Source organism: Vanacampus margaritifer, chromosome 8 (assembly GCF_051991255.1).
Source record: "Vanacampus margaritifer isolate UIUO_Vmar chromosome 8, RoL_Vmar_1.0, whole genome shotgun sequence".
Lineage (NCBI taxonomy): Eukaryota > Metazoa > Chordata > Actinopteri > Syngnathiformes > Syngnathidae > Vanacampus > Vanacampus margaritifer.
The window spans coordinates 25,721,208-25,740,228 of record NC_135439.1 but is presented as its reverse complement, the minus strand read 5'-3'; the positions used below and the strand labels follow the sequence as shown (position 1 = coordinate 25,740,228).

Here is a 19,021-nt window from a genome sequence, read left to right as displayed (position 1 = left end):
ACCTTGTCAGCATTGGCCACCCGAGGGTAGATCTCTAATTGCAACGTTCCTAGCTCCTCTATAGGCCAATCATCCATGGTGAGGGAAGACGAAGACCTGGATTGTTTATTTTTTGAAGTTTTTTTTTTTCTGAATCAGATTTTGTTTGTTGGCACTCGTAATTATTGCACATTTTCCCCAAAATCAAGTCGTAAATTTCATTAAACGTGCAGGCAACGCTGCAGACTACTGTGTCAGTTGAACCAATAGCACGCAACGCTACAAATCACGTGATGTTATTCAGCCTATCCCAGACGTCGATATGCAACAGCTGTTGGTCACGACAACAGCTGAGCTGTGCGTGGTCACGCTACACGACGAAACATTACGCAATATATGTGCGAAAGGCGCATTTTCTACATTTACAGGTGAGTATAAATATTTGTGGGAAACACTAGCGATGCTATTTATATGTTGTATAAAGTTTGGCGATGTAAATGACGAGTAAACGCGTCAACTGTTAGCATGTATGTTAGCAAATATGTTGTTTACAAGTCTTGCTCAAGCACTTGTGAAGCTCGAGACCTAAGCTATATTTCTTTGTCGCTGAATGTTCATCCCGAATTAATATTACGCTATTCATCACACATGCTGTGGGAGGGAAAACAAAAAACAAAAGTTGGTGGAAGTTATGTGGGTTTAAGTGGCAGATGGCCATGCAGCTTCAGACAGTGAAGTAAACCACGCACTCACGGTGACAAGTTGACGTTACGGTTTAGTTTATTAAGGATATTTTATTTATCTCACAGATATGTAAATGGCCATAGAGGGAGAGATCATGGGAGGAATGTATATGATCTAAAAATATGATCCTTTGTGGTCGCTCAGCAAAATGAAAAAACTACCATGGAACTTTGTTGGACATAAATAATTGTCCAATGGTACACACCCTTTTGTATTTTATCCATCTTAGTAGCATATCAATGAACTAACTACTAATTATATTAAATGAACAACAACTTGAGTTAGTCATCTTCAAATGACCTATTGCCATGGATGGTGCATTGGCACAAGTTTGTACATGGCAGCTGATTCAGTTTGCAGGTGCATCTCCCCTTAACATAGTTTGTTTTCTTACAAGAGCGATGCACCAGCTTGAGTATTGTCTCTGGAGCTGGAGGGAGTGATCATCCAGTCCATTCATTCCACAAATCGCAGCAGACCTGTCCCGGAATACGAACACTGCGCCAATGGTAAAGAAGGCCCAGCAGCGGCTCCACTTCCTGAGGGTTCTCAGGAGGGAGAACCTCAACACCCCTTCTACTGCTCCTGCGTAGTCTGCTGACCTCAGTGTGGTACCCCAGCTGTACTGAGGCGGAGAGGAATACGTTGCAGAGAATATATAAGGACAGCAGAGAAGATCATCGGCTGCTCTCTGCCCTTTTGTCTGAATATCTGTCACTCCCACTGCCTCAGTAGAGCTCAGGACATTATTAAGGACTCTTTTCACCTAGGTCACTATCTCTTTGACCTGTTACCCTCGGGCAGGCGTTACGGGTCACTAAAATCAAGAACAAATAGATTCAGAAACAGTTTTTATCAAAGAGCTGTTCAACTTGTACTCATCTTGATTATTTAAATGACATTTTTTTATTATGCACTTTACACTACTGGGTACTTTATTATCACAATGTGTAATTTTTGTAATTTACCCTATTAATCTGTATATACTATTATTTATTTCATACTGTGTGTTGATAATTGTTTTAATTTTGCATGAGGGAGCAACACAATCTCGTATCTTAATGTTAAGATGACAATAAAGGCTATTACATTTTATTCGATTCTATCCGTTGATCTTCTCAGGGGCAGGAACAGGCTTACATTCAAGGCTGCTTCTGTGGACTGCAGCCTGATAGTTGGTAAACCAAATGTGCGTATGCAAGGACTTTATCTGAAATACGTGCTTTTTTTCCTTCTTCTATGAGCTCATTTTATGTTTGGATGTTGGCAAAGTGCATGTAGCAGTTTCTGTGATAGCTTTTCATTTTCAGTCACTAGGCAAACATAAGCTATCCACCTAACATGTAACAAACTTTGTTTTTAAGGTTATGCAAAGCCTCTTCTGCTACTTGTACCAATTGGTCTGTCCACAGAAACACCGAATTTATACAACAGTCCATTTCTGTGTTGTTGGCTAGAAAACAGTTTCAACAAATGTGGGCGTGTAATTGTGTTGCTCATTTTTTGTGACACGCAGACTATTAGGAATTATTTTTTTCCTTGTTTGTTCAAGAGGAAAGAAACAACACTTTGGTGATCAAATGTGGGAAGTATGTCATATTTATTACGTGCAAAGTTCGCAATGACATTTAGACAATGTTAGAGAAGCCTTACATTTTAAGAAGGCATGACTTTTCAAAAGAAGTGACAATAAGGTCAAGTTTAAAGACGAACTTCAACGACGTTGACGCATTTTACCTTTCTGAAAGTGACTGGTGTACAAAAGTGTTATTTTAGCAATAAATTGTGTCGATGTGTGTGTAATATTTAGACATAAGGTATAAACTACGACAGCGCTTAAACATTACAGGTTGTCGAGGCGCTATCTAAACCCCGGAAAAACAAACCAAGAGGGCGCATTTTTAAGCATGCTATTGGACAATAACCACAACTACGTCATGTATGACGGACCCCGGGCATAGCTGCCCGCTCAGTTCGTCGGAGCCGTTAACCCACAAAAAGTTACCGATCAATGCAAAATGTGGAAGAGTTAAGAGTGCCAAAATTTTTTGTTTCATTTGTTGATAAATGAAGCTGATGTTAACAAAAAATGAAGTCTACCCTCGTTGGGGATCGTTCAAATGCACGAAATCGGCCCTCGGCCCACCGCCTATAGGGGTCTACCTGTGCACGCCAGTGGCATCGGTATTGGAATAAGCACTACCATTGAAAGTGAATGGGGAAAAGGAAAAGTTAAGGCTCATTAAGATCAACTATCCGCGGCGCCCGGCCACTTGTAAAATATTTAATATTGAGCGGGGTATCAGGCAAGGTTGTGGAAGTTCTATGGAGGTAAATATGGTGCAAAAGTAACTTGTAAAAAAAAATTGTACCCGTAGAAAAAAGTATAAATTTGTATCTGTAAAAGTCGTGATTTGTGCCTGTAAAAAAAATTGTATCTGTAAAAACAAATTTGTACCTGTAAAAGTCATGATTTGTACCTGTAGAAATGACAACTTGTAGTCAAAAGAAGTCGCCACTAGGAGTCACAAGTGGTTTTTCTGCTGCTGTCCAGTCACGTGACTTTTGCACCAAATCTCTCGCTACAGATGGTGCAAAACTGATTGTACTTGTAGAGCACCGTGATTTGTACTCGTAAAAGAAGAGGTAGGGCTCTGGAGGATTTGGGCGGGCTAAAGCCCAACCTCATTGGTTGAGCGAACGACAGTGGGTTGAACTCAAATGACGCCACGTTTTAATCATTAATACTGTATGCACAAGTCCGAAATTCCAAACAGAGTAGCCCCACCAGTTTACTCGTCATTTTGGAAGAAGAGGACGTCCCAGGCGTGGAAATTTCAACATGGTTCAATATACAAACACCGTGTGGAACAGCTTTTAAGCTATATTATATAGCTATAAAATATAGCTCACGTTGGTTGACATGCAGAGCGCTCAAAATGGGCAGAAAGAAAGAAGTTTTAGTATGAAGGTAAGATTTATTGTACGATCATAGCTTGTAATCCGGTGCTAGCTAGCTCATCTCATGTTGTTGTCACGAAAACTGAACACATTCAAGTCACGATTTTATTTCTTGTATGTTAAAAAAAATGGCTTGACTTTCAACATTGGATTTGTTCTAGAGAAATACAGATAGGTAATCTTACCATCACTGATGTTAAATATGGCTATTTTTTAATAATAATTTAGATTTTTGCATGAACAATATTATTTTACTAGGTAAACAATATATACACAAATGTCGTTTCTTTAGAACAAAACCAAATATTGCTCATTGGAAAAAGCAATTTAAATCTTACAATAATTCACTGTTACTTATTAATGCCAAGAATGCAGCATCATTTATTGAAAGACTGTATTTGTGATTTTTTGTTTCCATTGCCCTTTCTGTCCTTTATTTGAAATGGAAATGCCCTATATGTTGTTGTTTGTTAGTGTTACAATCCCAAACCTAATATTCTTGAAATCCAGTGTTAGTGAATCATTGTCCTCCGAAATCCAGCGCTGAAATGCTCCCCAAAATGTCTCTGTGTACACACATTAAAAAAACAAATGATCCAAAGTCTCCTTATCACAGCCACAAAAAGCACAGCAGATTTGTTCAGTTTGTTTCTACCTTATTCCGTTCTTCAGTAATCAACAATAGAAAATGGTTACTTTCACCGAAATTCTCTGTTTTGAAACAAAAAACGGAGAAAAAGAGCTTTTTGTGAAACGATGTTATTTCATGCACTCTAGTGAATTGTACACTTCTTTTTGTCCATGAATGATGCCACAAACACCTAAATAGTGCTTTACTTCTGTAAAACGCTTTCACCAACAATGAAAAAGTGTTTTTTGACTGCAAAATATGTTTATTTCCTTTCAACAGTGTAACAATTTGACAAAACAATTTCGCAAACTATTTACAAATGTGTGCAACTGTGGTACTATTTACAATTATGTGGATGTTTCAAATACAGTTTTTCTTTTTGTAACGCTCTCCTGCGTGCAAGGAGACGCCAGGACTCGCACACAATTTACTTTCACTTTCGCATTGGTCCGTTTTGTGTGCAAACGTTACACTTTCTTGACGGCCTTTTTTCCGGGGAATAAAAAGCAAGTAGCAGACTGTACACACTTCCTCCGATGAATATGCATTGGATTCGGGGCACTCTCCGTCGTCCGATCGAACGTCCGCCTGTGCGTGCTCGGTTGTGCTCCGAGTTACGACACCGTCATAGCCGCCGCGTCAGCGGTTCCAATTTCGCCGTCAAGCTCGGATTCACCTTCATCATCATCGATGATGACCATCGTCGTCATCAATGTACTCTTTTAGCGTTGGTCGATGCCTTTTGTCTTGTAAGTGTAGAGCTGCTTGCAAACGCTCGCCATTGCCCGTTCCCTCCTCCATCTAGCTCCATCTAACGTCTTCCTACTGCCACGTCAATGCTTCCCAACCACGGAGTCACCACCCTCATCTACATCATCGATGATGATCATCGTCGTCAACAATGTGCTCTTTTAGCGATGCTTTTGGTCTTTGAAAAAAAAAAACGGCTCGGGCGTGAGCTCCTCGCGACCGGCCGCCATTTTTCCTTTGTTTTCCATTCTGATCTCCTGCTCGACGCTCTAGCTCCGCCTCTACTGACGCCCACCCGATCTTGTCAAAAGAGAGTCATCGCTGCCCTCTAGGGGCCAAAAATAGTCATTAGGCTCACAAGACCTGCTTGAAACTTTCAGGACAGCTCCGCAAGCCTTCCCAGCACCCGTTTCAAAAAAAATAAATAAAAAATGGGAGGACGTCTTTTAACGTCTTTGGCGCTCCTCCGTAGGTTTTTGCAGAACGTCATTTAACGTCTTTGGCAGTAAAAGAGTTAAAATGTGTTTCTTTAGCCTTTGGTGATAATGGTAGAGTAAGGTACCAGGTTCTAATTCTAACACTCATTTCTTGAGTATATTCTTTTAATAAATGTTTCCTTTTTATAGGCAATGAAAATATCTCGGATTAAAGGCTACCCCGTAAAAATTTATTAGTACATCTTTTATCTATGAGATTAACCTGGTCAATAAAGAGTGATGGAATTGTAGGTGTTTTTAGGTCATAAAGTAACATTCCTCCCACTATCTTGACCATAGCTTGTGGTATAGCGTGTATAACCCTGAATATTATCGTTTCGTACATCTTAAATCAAATTTAGTTACAAAATCCTCAAATCTAAGAAATTCTTAGATTTAAGTGCAAGATCGACCAAATACCTTTCTCTACCCAATCATGATAAAACAAAGATTTTCTTTTCACTAGAACACATCTATTATTCCAGATAGGAACGAGTAAAGTAATGATTCTAAATCCGTTTCCAACACACAAAAACCTGCTGAGGAAATTTTGATAGTTTAACTGGCAACTTAGTAACACGAAAATCACACCTTAACAAAAAAATTATACCACTACATTCTTTAAATAATTTCAAGGGAATATAAAACCAAAAATTATCCATACCCCCTTTTAAACACTGTTGCAACTGTTTTGTTTTGAGTTTTATCATAACATTCATTACTTCATAATCAATCACATTCAGCCCACCTTCTTCAAATGGTTTCACTACATCCCCTTTTATCAAATAGTGATGTTTTTCCCAAATGAAATAAAAATGTGTTTGATTTGTTTAAAGGATCCGAAATGTATAAAGAAAAGGCTGTGTATATAAATCTTGAGAGAATCAGAATTTTGACTAACAAAATTGTCCGAAAATTGACAGATCTTTTTGTAACCGGGAATTAAAAATAGATTTGCTTTTTTCTAACACTGGTACAGCATTCAAGTTTTCTCTGGTTTTATAGTTTTTTATTATGGTCACACCTAAATGTTTCACCTCATCTTTCACTGGAATTCCATATAAATCCGGTGGGTGATCATCTTGTATTGACATCAACTCACTTTTTTTTTTAATATAAACCAGATGCTTTAGAAAAACTTTCTTTTTAATTACCAAAGGAATGTGATCTGCTTTTTTCACAAATATTGTTGTATCATCAGCTAATTGAGTTATTGTCAGATGATTACCCAATACATTTAAAGGCTCAATATCAGGGCTGTTTTTAATAGCTAATTTCCAATAACCTTTCTTGAATGTTGAATTACTTCCCGCTTTCAAAGTAATATCAATAACACAATGGTCCATCAGAGGGGCAGCAGATATTGACACACTTTTTACCATGTCCAACACTTCAGGAGACACTAGCCAAAAGTCTATTCTGGATCTTCAACGCTCATCAGTTTTTATCCCAAAAAATGGTTTACTATTTGGATTTAATTCTCTCCAAATGTCCGTTAAATAATTCCTATCCATAAAATCCTTTAGTATGATATTATAATGATGATCATTATATATAGACGGACATCTATCTACCCTCTCATCTGGTGCCAAATTAAAATCCCTACCAATTAAAATAAATTCTTTACCAAAAACACTCTTAAATTCAGCAATATTTTCAGAAATAGATTCCCGTAACATGCTATTTGTACCAGCATTGTTATATCCATAGACATTTACCAAAATTTAAAATACTCTTTCTAGGTTAATAACCACAACTATCCAATGACCGTCTTTATCTATTTTAGAAGCAACAATTTCGCCAAGAAATCTATTAAAACAAATAGCCACTCCACCGGATGTTACTTCCATGAGAAAAAAAATATTTTCCCCCCATTGGTTTTTCAAAAATAATGTATCTTCTCTTTACAGGAGACTCATTCTACAAAGGGGGACAAATCTTTTGGGAACAATCAATAGGGAGACCAAATATTATTCGGCCACGACTCAAACAGGTCAGGAGGTGGTGGCTATTTGTTGTTACGCATAAAGCAGATGAAGGGGGCCACTGGTTAACGGTGGTGTTAAAAGTGGAGAGTTTATTTTTTGTTTTGACAAATATTTACAGATATAATAATGATTGTCAGAACCGGAAACTTTTGGAAAAGGTCACTGAGATCTCTGAATTGAAAGTTTTATACCCTGCTGACTATGTTTTATTGGAAGGGGACTGGAACATGACTCCAAATGAGTGAATGGATAGGATGCCTCCAACGTTGGAGAAATCTCAAGAAAATTACGTTGTTTACAATTTTATGACAGAAAATGGTTTAACGGATGTATGGCGAAGCTTCAACCAAGGGATTATGAGTTACTCATGGTTTAAATCAAGATTGCAAGTACAGAATTGACTATTGGTTAGTGAGTGATAATATTTTAAACAATACTTCACAATCTAAGATCTCGAAAGCTCCCCCATCAGATCATTGTTTTATTGATTTAGTATTAGAATCCACAAGAAAGGAAATTAAAAATAAGGAATACTGGGAATTTAATGCTAGATACCATATACAATGTAGTTTAACAGAATACACAAAAAATAATAAAAGCAATTCCGATCTCTTTAAGGGCGATGGTGAAAGAAGATATTTGATATTCTAAAGTTAATCAAAGTTTGAGACAATTGTGCATTGGGGGACTGGATTTTTGTGGTTATAAGTGTAATAACAAGGTTATCAAGAAAGTGCTCTTAGATTAATATTATCCTAATCCAATTAGGAGGTCATTTATTTTAAAACAATTTGAAATTGACAAGATTAAAAACATAAGAAATATTTATATATTATTTCCGGTATCTCCCAAAGCAAAAGAGGTCCAATTCAAAATTTGGAATGAAATTTACCCGAAAAAGGAGATATTAAGACTGAGGTTTGATTTGGATGTAAATAGTGTGTTGTAGAAAACTTGAACCATGTTTTTTTTTTTTCACTGCAATGTAGTACATTCCTTCTGGACTAATTTAAAGATTGGCTACGATCGAAAAACATTGATTTCCCCCTGACAGAAGAGTCTATTTTGTTTGGTGTATTTCAGGAAGACAATAAATTAGAATTTGTTTTGCATTTTTTGTTGCTTTTAGGGACATTTTTTATTCATAAATGCAGATATTTTAAAACAAAACCGTGTTTTCTACACTGGAAAAATGACTTTCTATTATTTTGTAAGTCTTTGAAATTGGTTATGGATAGTAAAGCCCCTCATTTAGTTTCTTTATTGGAAAGATTTGATTTGTTATAGTCCTCTTACAACCATAATTACTGTTGTTTCTTTCTTTAATTTTTTTGTTTTCCTTTTAATTTATAAGTTTAATTACAGTATATTGTTAGAATACTTTTGCACGATCTTTGTCAAGTAATTTGTCATTTGATGACACGTGTGCCTTATTTGCTTGTGTATAGCTGCTTAATAATAATAATAATAATAATAAAAGTTGTGTCCAAATTCACAAGGCTGGGTCCTCCAGTCCGAAGGCCAAATTTGTCGGCTGTATGACGTCACTCCTGACGAGACTCTACAGCACGCACTGACTTACATATGAATGGTTGTACGACACAAGCCTTGTCGGAATTTAATAACTTAAAACATTTACTGTGTTGATTAGACCTTTTGGGTGTTTTTTGTTTTTGTTTTGTTTTGTATGTTTTCTTTTTTCTTTTGTCTTGTTTTGTCAGCACCGTTTTGGTTTGTGTGCTCAGTTTGAGTTGGAGGTTGGAGTTTGAATTAATAAAGAAAGCAACAAAAAGTCCATGCTTGCTGTCGAGTCGCACCAGAAGTGACGTCATGCAGCCAATAAATACGACCTTTGAAGGACCCAGCCTTGTTTTTTGTGTGTTAAAAAAAAAATAATTAATTATAAAATTCAACAAACATTTTGGCATTAAACACAAATCAAAAAGAAATGTGTGGTACCAAACAGTAGCACAATCATCACCACTTCTCATACACACACACACGCGCGCGATATATACATCAGAGGTCATCAAACAGTTGTAACTCTTCATGTTTTCGCATCAGGAATAGAGCATTTTTACATGTCATATATTTTAACGACTTTACATAGTTTACATCTTGCATCTGTCTCGTGAAGGCTGTGAATATAGGCTTAACCTTGTGCCATTTACATGTGTGAATAAAATACTTTGCCAGCAATAAGATATTATTTATCACAATCTTACTTTCAGAAACATCAGGGGGAAAAAACAAACAGAATGTTATCCCATTCCAAAGTGTCCTGTAGCTGGATTTTTGAAGACAGAGATCAGAGATCGTGCCAGAAGGTTTTTGTGTAAACCCTTTGGTAAAACAGATGTTCTGTAGTTTCAGTATCTTTCTCACAAAAAATACAAACATTTTGTTCAATATTAAACCTTTTTCTAAGCAGTTCACTGGATGTATAAATATCATTCAAGATCTTAAAGTGTGTTTCTTACGTTTTAGGATTGACAGGGAGTTTCAAATATTCAGTTCTAATCTTATTAACTTCTGTTTCAGAGAATTTTTGGACGATTGAGTGTTTATTTGGTATTATAAGAAATAATTGAGTGTTTAAACATTTTCTTAGTGTTTGAGAAACACATTGAATATTGAGAAGCTTGGGGCTGGCAAATTCTCCATATCCATGTTCTCAATCTGTTGCTTAACAGCTTGAGAAATTGCTTTAAAAATATTTTTATATTCTGATCTTTGACATGTAATATTGTAAAGAGCACAAAAATGAAAGCCAGTTACCCTTATCATCCATTAGGTGGCATAGTGACCACACTTCTTTAGCCATCCAGCACTGCAAGAAGATTGATTTTCTATTGCAAAAAACATATGTGTTATTCCATATTGGGGATTGATGTGGTGTAAAATTGTGGTTGTACATACGTTTCCAGCTGATCAGGACTTGCTTATGAAAAGATGATAATTTAACTGGCAGTTTACCAACATTAAAATAACACCCACAGACAAATTCAACACCTCCCATTTTTTCAAAAACACCTTTGGACATACAGAACCAGATGCTATTGTTTTCTATTAGGAAAGATCTTAACCATTTAACTTTAATTACAGCATTTAAACATTCAAAATCATTTGCTTGAAGTCCACCTTCTTTTATTCTTTTACAATTTTAGATTTTTTCATATAGTGGACTTTATTTTTCCAAACAAAATAAAAATGTATTTGGTTTATTGCTTTTATTGATTTGTCTGGTATAGTCATAGAATATGCTGGATAAATGCACCTTGCTAAAGATTCCATTTTAGTTAGATATGTTGTGACGGCGTGGTCAACAGCAAGGACCCAGATGCAGAATGCTAAACAAATGTTTATTAAACACAAACAAAAAAATCACCTTCTCAGGGAAAAAACTCTTCTTGCAAAAAGTCAAAAACACAAAATCACAACAAGGGAAAAATAAACATAAATCTCAACTCGAGAAACATGCTGGCGAGCAACTGGAAAGCAGGGTTGATTGATCTTGGGGCAAAAATCGTCGGGCACAGGTGGAGCGTTTGGAGCCGGCTTAAGAAGCTGATGCAGGTGTGCAGAACGAGCCCTGCTCTCTAGCAGTTTTGCCCAACCCTCTCACACTGCCCTGGTGAATAGAGAAGGGTGCTGGTCAATATTGCAATCAAAATGGACACTAATCAAAACCACAACATATGTTCTTCTAAAAATGGATAGATCTCGTTGTAGCCAAGAATTCAATTTGAGTTTACATTGATTAATTTTTGTTGTATAATTAATGATTCACTTGCAGCAGTATCTTTACTTAGGTTAATACCCAGGTATTTCACACAAGATTTAATCAGGATACTATTTGCTTCTGTGAGGTTGCAATAATGTATTGTCATAAGTTCACATTTAGTGCGATTAAGTGTCAAAGATGCTTCAGAGATGGTGTCAACAAATTTTAGTACTTTTGGAATTTGTTCCATATTCTTAAGGAATATTGTGTCGTCTGCGAGTTGACTAATCACAAGTTGTTCATTAAAAATGGTTAATTTTTCCATTTTTGAATTTTTTAACATAATGGCCAAAATTTCAACCGCCATTATAAATAGGAAAGGTGAAATATTGCATCCTGGTCACCCTAAAAATGTTTGTAAAAATTACCATTAGTTAAGCCATCTGTGGTTGTACATACGTTTCCAGCTGATCAGGACTTGCTTATGAAAAGATGATCATTTAAGTGCCTGAAGAACGGTCTATTTTAAGACACTTAATTGCATTGTCAAGTTCAGTTAGTTCTATGTCTCTTTCACAATCATCTTTAAAGTCTTTATCAATTCGTGGAATATGTTGTTTAATATGTTTAAGAAGGCTCTCTTCCTTTGGAGATGAGTAGGATGAAGTGTATAAGTTTTGATAGAACATGGCAATTTCTTTTGCAATAGATGTTTAATTAGAGCACTCCTCCCCATTAATCAATAAGGATGTTATTGCCTTTCGTTCTTGTCTTGTTTTTTCTAATCTGTAAAAGTAAGCAGTATTTTTTCACCGTCCTCCATCCACTTTGCGCGTGATTTTATATAGGCTCCTCGAGCTTTCCTTTCATATATTTTATCCAACCTTTCTTGTAGGTGCAAAAGTCTGACATGTTCATTATCGGATATTGTAGAGCGCAGGGGAATTGAAAGTGTGTCTTTAATAACCCCTTCCTCTTCCTCTTCCATTCTATTTTTCTTTTTTAACTGTTTACTATAAGTGATGGAATATTGGCAGATTTTGTACTGCAAAAGTTCCCATTTTTGGGTAAATGTTACCAAATATTCATCTTCAAGAACATTTTGTACAAGTCTATCAATACCTTGGCAAAAATCATTATGACGCAATAATGTAGAGTAATTTTTCCAGTATCCATTTCTTCTGGAGATTTGTGCTAGAAGTGTCACCTCTAACATCACACAACAGAGTTTAGTGAGAGGTGCTGGTAGTATTTCACAGTTTGAGACTTGATTAAGTATGACATCATTAACTAACCAGTAATCAAGTCTAGATTTTGCTGAACCATCTGGTTTGAACCAAGAATATTGTCTCTTATCTGAATTTTTATTAGATTTAAGGATTCAGATAACATGGAATTAAGATGTGTAAAATTATATTTCCTGGGGTGTCTGTCGAGCCAGTCATCTTTAACCATATTCCAATCTCCTCCTAAAATAATATTTTCTGATACATATTTCATTTTGAGTTGAAGTAGCATTTCTTTTATTCCAGAGCGGAGATTTCTATTTTGCGCTACGCTGCAGTGACCATAAATATTTCCAGGATTAAAATGGAATAATCCAGTCCTTCAGAATAAAAGCGCACCGTAACCCCAACATTATTACTTTATTTAAAGTTATATAAATGGTTATAACTTCACCAAAATACCTAAAGCTAGTATTCTAGCATTATTCATCATCTTATCCAAAAATACACGATTATGTGTCGTTCTTATTCCACTCCAAGCGTTCTATGTCTCGTATTTCACATCGAACGCCCGGCGGCGCAAGCCTCAACGTCCTCCTTCAATAAAATTAACTTTCCGTAGCTTATAACGGCGCCATAAGATTTATTCCACCGCAATCGTACATCCATTTTATTCGTTTTTCAATCCCCGGATATGTTTATTGGACAAAACTCGGTCGCAAATGCGCATGCGCTCGCAACTCCATGTCGCCTCATGACGCGGCATTCGGCTCAAACCATTTTTGTAGCGCTCAAATAGAGTGTCCATACTTTCTATTAATTATTGCTGCCCATATTTTATAGCTTATTATATTATATTATATTATATTGTCGTTAAGTCGTATTAATATTCATAAATGCAGTGACGTCTCACTTATAACAGAATTAGTAAACACCCTATCTCATCACGGTCACTTTAAGATTTACCGTGACGTCAGATTTTATACACACACATACGAACAGACATACTGACATGATATGTCGCTTTTTACGACATACCAAAATATATAAAAATCCGGATAACTGTTCTTTCCTCAGCTGAACAGTCTTGTCTAAGAATTTTAATAACCGATTATTCGAAGACCTAACGATTAATCTTAAAGCGGCGTATTAAATCCGTTTTATGTCAATCTGACTTCCATAAATTGAGCTTGTTACATAACAACAGTCGTACTTCCTGCTGTGTCTATCGCTGACTTTCTTTTATTCAAGGATCATTTCTAATTACCCAAGAATCTACCGTTTTTTTACAAAAACTGACTTCCTCTCAACTTAAACACATATATATGGACTTCAAACCAATTATCCAAATATCTAACGCTTGTAAAAACAAAAATGCTTTTCAAGCTGACTTCCTCTCAACTTCAACACATATATATGGACTTCAAACCAATTATCCAAATATCTAACGCTTGTAAAAACAAAAATGCTTTTCCAGCTGATTTCCAAGCGATCGCATACAATCCAACGTAAACACATATACATAGACTTTAAATCAATTATCTACGTATCCATCATTTGTAAAAACAAAATGCTTCTCAAACTGATTTCCAAGCGATCGCGTACACATATACATAGACTTTAAATCAATTATCTACGTATCCATCGTTTGTAAAAACAAAATGCTTCTCAAACTGATTTCCAAGCGATCGCGTACAACGTGACAGCATTTCCGCAAATAGCGCTACGTCACCACAAGTGTATACTTCAAATACCGTGGTAAAATCCGAAGTCTGGGACTTCGCGTCCAACCAAACGACTTCAAAATTTATCACTATTTTTCTTACACAAATTCCATCCTCAATATAATTTTGCAAGACGAATTTAGCAGCCGCAGTGTTCTCAAACAGACAGAATTCCTAAAACGTGGATAAAGTGTCCACTTACCTTGATTAATGTGGCCTGGATTTGTATCTGTCCGTGAACGCACCACTGTAAAACGTCGTTCTGCGTCGGGGGTCACCATTTTGAAAGAGGAATAAAAGTATTTGTCATCTTTGCGTGTTCCAAAACTTGAAGACAGATTTAATGTAAGAAAAAACACCTTTGCAAAAATTATTTTATCTAACAGAGATCTCTGGACATTTAAACAGCCTCTAATTCATCACTTAAGCAGGTGGAATTCAGAGCGTCGAATATAGTTCTTCCGTATGTAGAATGGCTTCTTATAGTTAAAAGACCTCCTCTCTTTTATTTGTAGACAAAACATATCTCTGGGTACTTTTCCATGAGCAGATGGCGAAAACAAGGTCAGGTGGGTGTGTGTTCGAGACAAATTCTGTTCAAGGACTGAATGTGTTTTCGCACAAAACGCTGAGAAGGAACGTTTTTAGACTAAATAGTATGTCCCAGCTTAAGGTCAGATTATACCGAAATCAACCTCGACAAGGTCAATATAAAGAATTAAAATGTTAATAATGTGTAACGATGGTTAATATATGAAATGAAGAATTAAAAATGTTATAATATCTATCATTCCACAACGGCTTTTAGGCACAGAGCTGCTGCGCGCCAGCAACCCATTTCTGCTCCAGCCGTGCGCCCGAGACGCCCTGCAGCACCCAAACCATCTGACTGCGGCCTCTCAAGCGCGCAAGCACATCACCACCAACCGGAACTTGCAGCGGCCTCTCAGTCGTGCACCCATCACCATCAGCCAGACTCCAGTGCAGCATTCCAGCTGCGTGTGCGCCGACCGCCCAGATCGCCTCCAATGGAGTTTTCTTCAACAAAGGATCGACGCTCGCCAAGTCTCTCCCTCTACCGTGCACCTGAACCAGTCCGTAAATGCGCCTTCATTACAATCTGACCATATACCACTGGCACAACGTTTTAATTCAAATAAAAAAGGATTGACAGGTCAAAACGCTTCCATCTCTATTCCCCATCTACCTTTTTCATTCCCTTTTTATCTTAGTTTGTTAGGTTGCATGTTTTCTTTTTATCTTTGATTCACATTTTTCATTCCGTTTCATTAATGGGTTAGGCTGTGACTGATAAATGTGTGTATTTACTAAATAAATTTATTGTCTAGAAATTCAATTTCTGCCGAATCATTTGTGTTTACTGAGTGGATTAGTAATTTTCTTATTAAAGCAAAGAACTCCATGATTAACAAAAGTAGCAACTTCAGATTATGAATACTTGATAATAGGATTTTTATTGTTTATTTTGCTCCTACAAACAAGCAAAGTCAATGCCCCCCAGAGGTTGCTGAGGAAATTACAACTGCCCTCAGTACCGTCTAAATTTCTCGTTCGACAATCGGGTAACCCGAATAATTGCTACAATGGTAATATTTTGCCTATTTAACAAATACATGGTATTGGTATGTTTTAAATGATCCTACTATCGAAAATCTAACTGAAAAGTGACTGATAGGTGATATGAGAATTTGAGCAAATATGTGATAAAAAGGGGGGAATTGTTAGAATAATGTATCTTAATTATCCCATATTCAGTCTTTTATTAATTATAAAGCATTTATTCAACCTTGTGAATTTATTCAGCATTGTGACCTCTGTTTGAATTGTGTGAGTTGGAGTCACTGCAGTCACAATGTAATCATGGAGCTTCAACAGACAGGAAATAAGCAGTCACGAAGCTTCAACAGAAAACAGGAAATGTGCAGTCACAAAGCTTCAAATGAAGACAAATGGCCGGATGACTGAGAAAATTTTAGTGTTAAAGGATGTCTGGAATGTTGCCTGTGTAATGACTTTTTGTAAATGATTGTCACATTACTGCTATGTCCTTCCCCAAACCCCTCAGAGCAGTAATGTCCATGTGATAGGTAAAACCAATAAAAGGAGGAGGAACGACGAGTGTGTCGGAATGGGCAGGAGACTGTGATCTGCATTCACTGTTCATTCTCCTGGCCAGTAAAATAATATATATCTTGTCTTCCTTCTGTGTCTGTTTATTAAATGTTCTAGGTTAAATGAACCTGGCAATCCATAAACTCCAGTTGGTCCAGAATTCAGCTGCCCGCATCATAACTCAAACTCCCTCCACCCAACATATGATCACCCCTCTTAATCTTTGAATGTCTCACAATTTGATTCAATTCCGATTTTTGGGTGCGCCATTCAATTCAGAATCGATTTTTGTTGATTTTTGTTGCATCAGTAATCACGGAAAATGCATCATAACACATCAGGTTTACAGCATATCAAAAACTGATTTATAATGGGAGTCAATGAGCCAAAATCGGGCATTATTACAACAACTTCGTGTGAATCTCTCCCTCCTGTTTGGTAATAATTATAAATTACAGCATGGCGCCAATTTGAACTTCTACATTTTTTAACAGTCCTGGTAAAATGTCAGGTCCCTAGTGTATTTTTTTTAAATGCTTTTTCTTTGATGAAAAACAGAAAAAAGCCAGAAAATGGACAAATAACGCCCAGGGGTTTTAATAAGAGGATTACTAATCCACTCAAAAACCACAAATGATTTGGCAGAAATTGAATCTCTAGACAACAAATTTATTTAGTATACACATATATCAGTCACAGCCTAACCCATTAATGAAACAGAATTAAAATGCGAATCAAGGATAAAAAGAAAACATACAACCTAACAAACTAAGATAAGGCAATGAAAAAGGTGGATGGGGAAAATAAAGGGCGGTCGGCGCGCGCGCAGCTGGAATGCTCTACCGGAGTCTCTGGCTGATGGTGATGGGCGCACGGCATGGAGACTGCGGCAGGTCCTTGGATGGCACTAGTCCCGGTTGGTGGTGAAGTGCTTGTGTGGGTGAGAGGCTGCAGTCAGTTGGTTTGGGTGCTGCGGGGCGTAACTGCGGGGCGTCGCGGACAAACAGCTTGAGTAGAAATACGTGGGATGCTGGAGCACAGCGGCTCGGTGCCTAACAGCCATCGTGAAACCAGGTCTTCCGTGCGCTCTTCCGTGCGCTTGAAGCAGACTTGGTCGAAGAGGCCAAGCTTTTGGGATAGCATTTGATAATTTTTTTTGCAGAATTGACAAGCCAGATGCTTCATTTATCATTCTGAACTCATTTCAAACATTACCGTAATCATAAAGTTATTGAATCCATTAAGCTTCCTAATTAGCTAAACTTAGATGGCTGCAGAAGTTACACACATCATTCATTTGAGATAGACATACAGGTTGTGTACAAAGATAACAACAGAAGTCACTTGATATTAGTCAAGTACATAGAGTCCGTTTATGTCCCGAATTATGTAGACTTCAGATTAATTACGAGCAGCATGATTATTTTTCTTTCTTTCTTTCCCTTTTTTTCTGAAGGAGCTCAGTATTGTTCATTCGGTAATCTTACCGATTCGACATGTCATCATCATTGCTCTCTTTTTTCTCTCTTTTTCTTTTTTGTATGTGCGTGAGTATGTGTGTGCATATGTGTGTGCATGTGTGTGTGTACTCATTAATTAAACTAAAACCTATTAAAAATCCCATACCGTTCACCTAAACCGAATACTTCAGAATCCAGCTAGAGTCGTGAGGTTGTCAGGAGACCCGAAGAAGGATCAAAGAAAAGAAAGGAAAGTGACATCCAGCACCGACCAGACATCACCTACTACCCATCGGGTTACCATCCAGAATCTTTCACCAACCCCAAAAACATCTAAATTCCAACAAATTAGGGAGACCTCAAGAGACCAAAGGAAAGACTGAGGAAAGGAAGGAAGGATAGATGAAGCAGAGTGAGATCCACAGACATCAGCGTCCACCGATTCAACGACCAGAAGAAGATGCAGATTGTGTTTGTATTTCAGTAAATGCTGGTGTGGTGGATCTGGCATGCATGAAAATCTCCACCAAAGAGGGAAGCCGTCGGCCAGGACAGAGCAAGCACAACCCCGCAGGGGTCACCGGCCGGAGAGCAAACCCAGGAGGCAGGAGCGCGCCCCCCCCCCCCCACCCCCCACCCCAACACAGCCTGCGCCCCAAGCCCAACATAGCAAAACGGGACACAGCAGGCCCACCAGACACCCCACCGGCCCACAGCCTCCGCTCCCCCCATGACTACCCGCCTCCCACCCACCACAACCCCAAAATGTGATTTATGAGGAGGTTAGACCATTGGTCGATATTCAGAGTTTGTTTATTTTTCCAGTTAATCAAGAATTTGTTTTTTTAGCGATAGTAAGGGCTACAAGTGTAGATTGAAATTGTTTACGTGGTAAGTCAGTTGTTGTTAGGTCACCTAGCAAACAAGTTTAGAGATAAAGGTATCCTACAGTCCAAGATAGCAGAAAATTTTTCCAAGACTTTAGTCCAGAAATACATAACTGGAGTGCATAACCATAAAGCATGAAAATAAGTGTCAGCAGTGTTTTGTGAACACTGGAGACAAATGAGTCTGAGAGTCCCATTTTCTTCACCATCTATTGAGTATTATATGTTCTATAAATAATTTTATATTGGATAAGTTGTAAATTTGTATGTTTTGTAATTTTAAATATGTTTTCACAAACTAGAATCCAAAAGTCAAATTCCGGAGCTACAAATAAGTC

The 19,021-nt window shown here is 37.3% G+C and overlaps 1 long non-coding RNA gene across 1 annotated transcript; it reads left to right on the top strand.

Annotated features, from left to right (window-relative positions):
• Position 1: 1 nt before the first annotated feature.
• Positions 2-15,541, top strand: LOC144056035 (uncharacterized). The gene is made up of 3 exons (XR_013294977.1): positions 2-407; positions 1,121-3,694; positions 15,012-15,541. It is a non-coding gene; the product is annotated as an uncharacterized LOC144056035 (long non-coding RNA).
• The last annotated feature ends 3,480 nt before the right edge of the window (positions 15,542-19,021 follow it).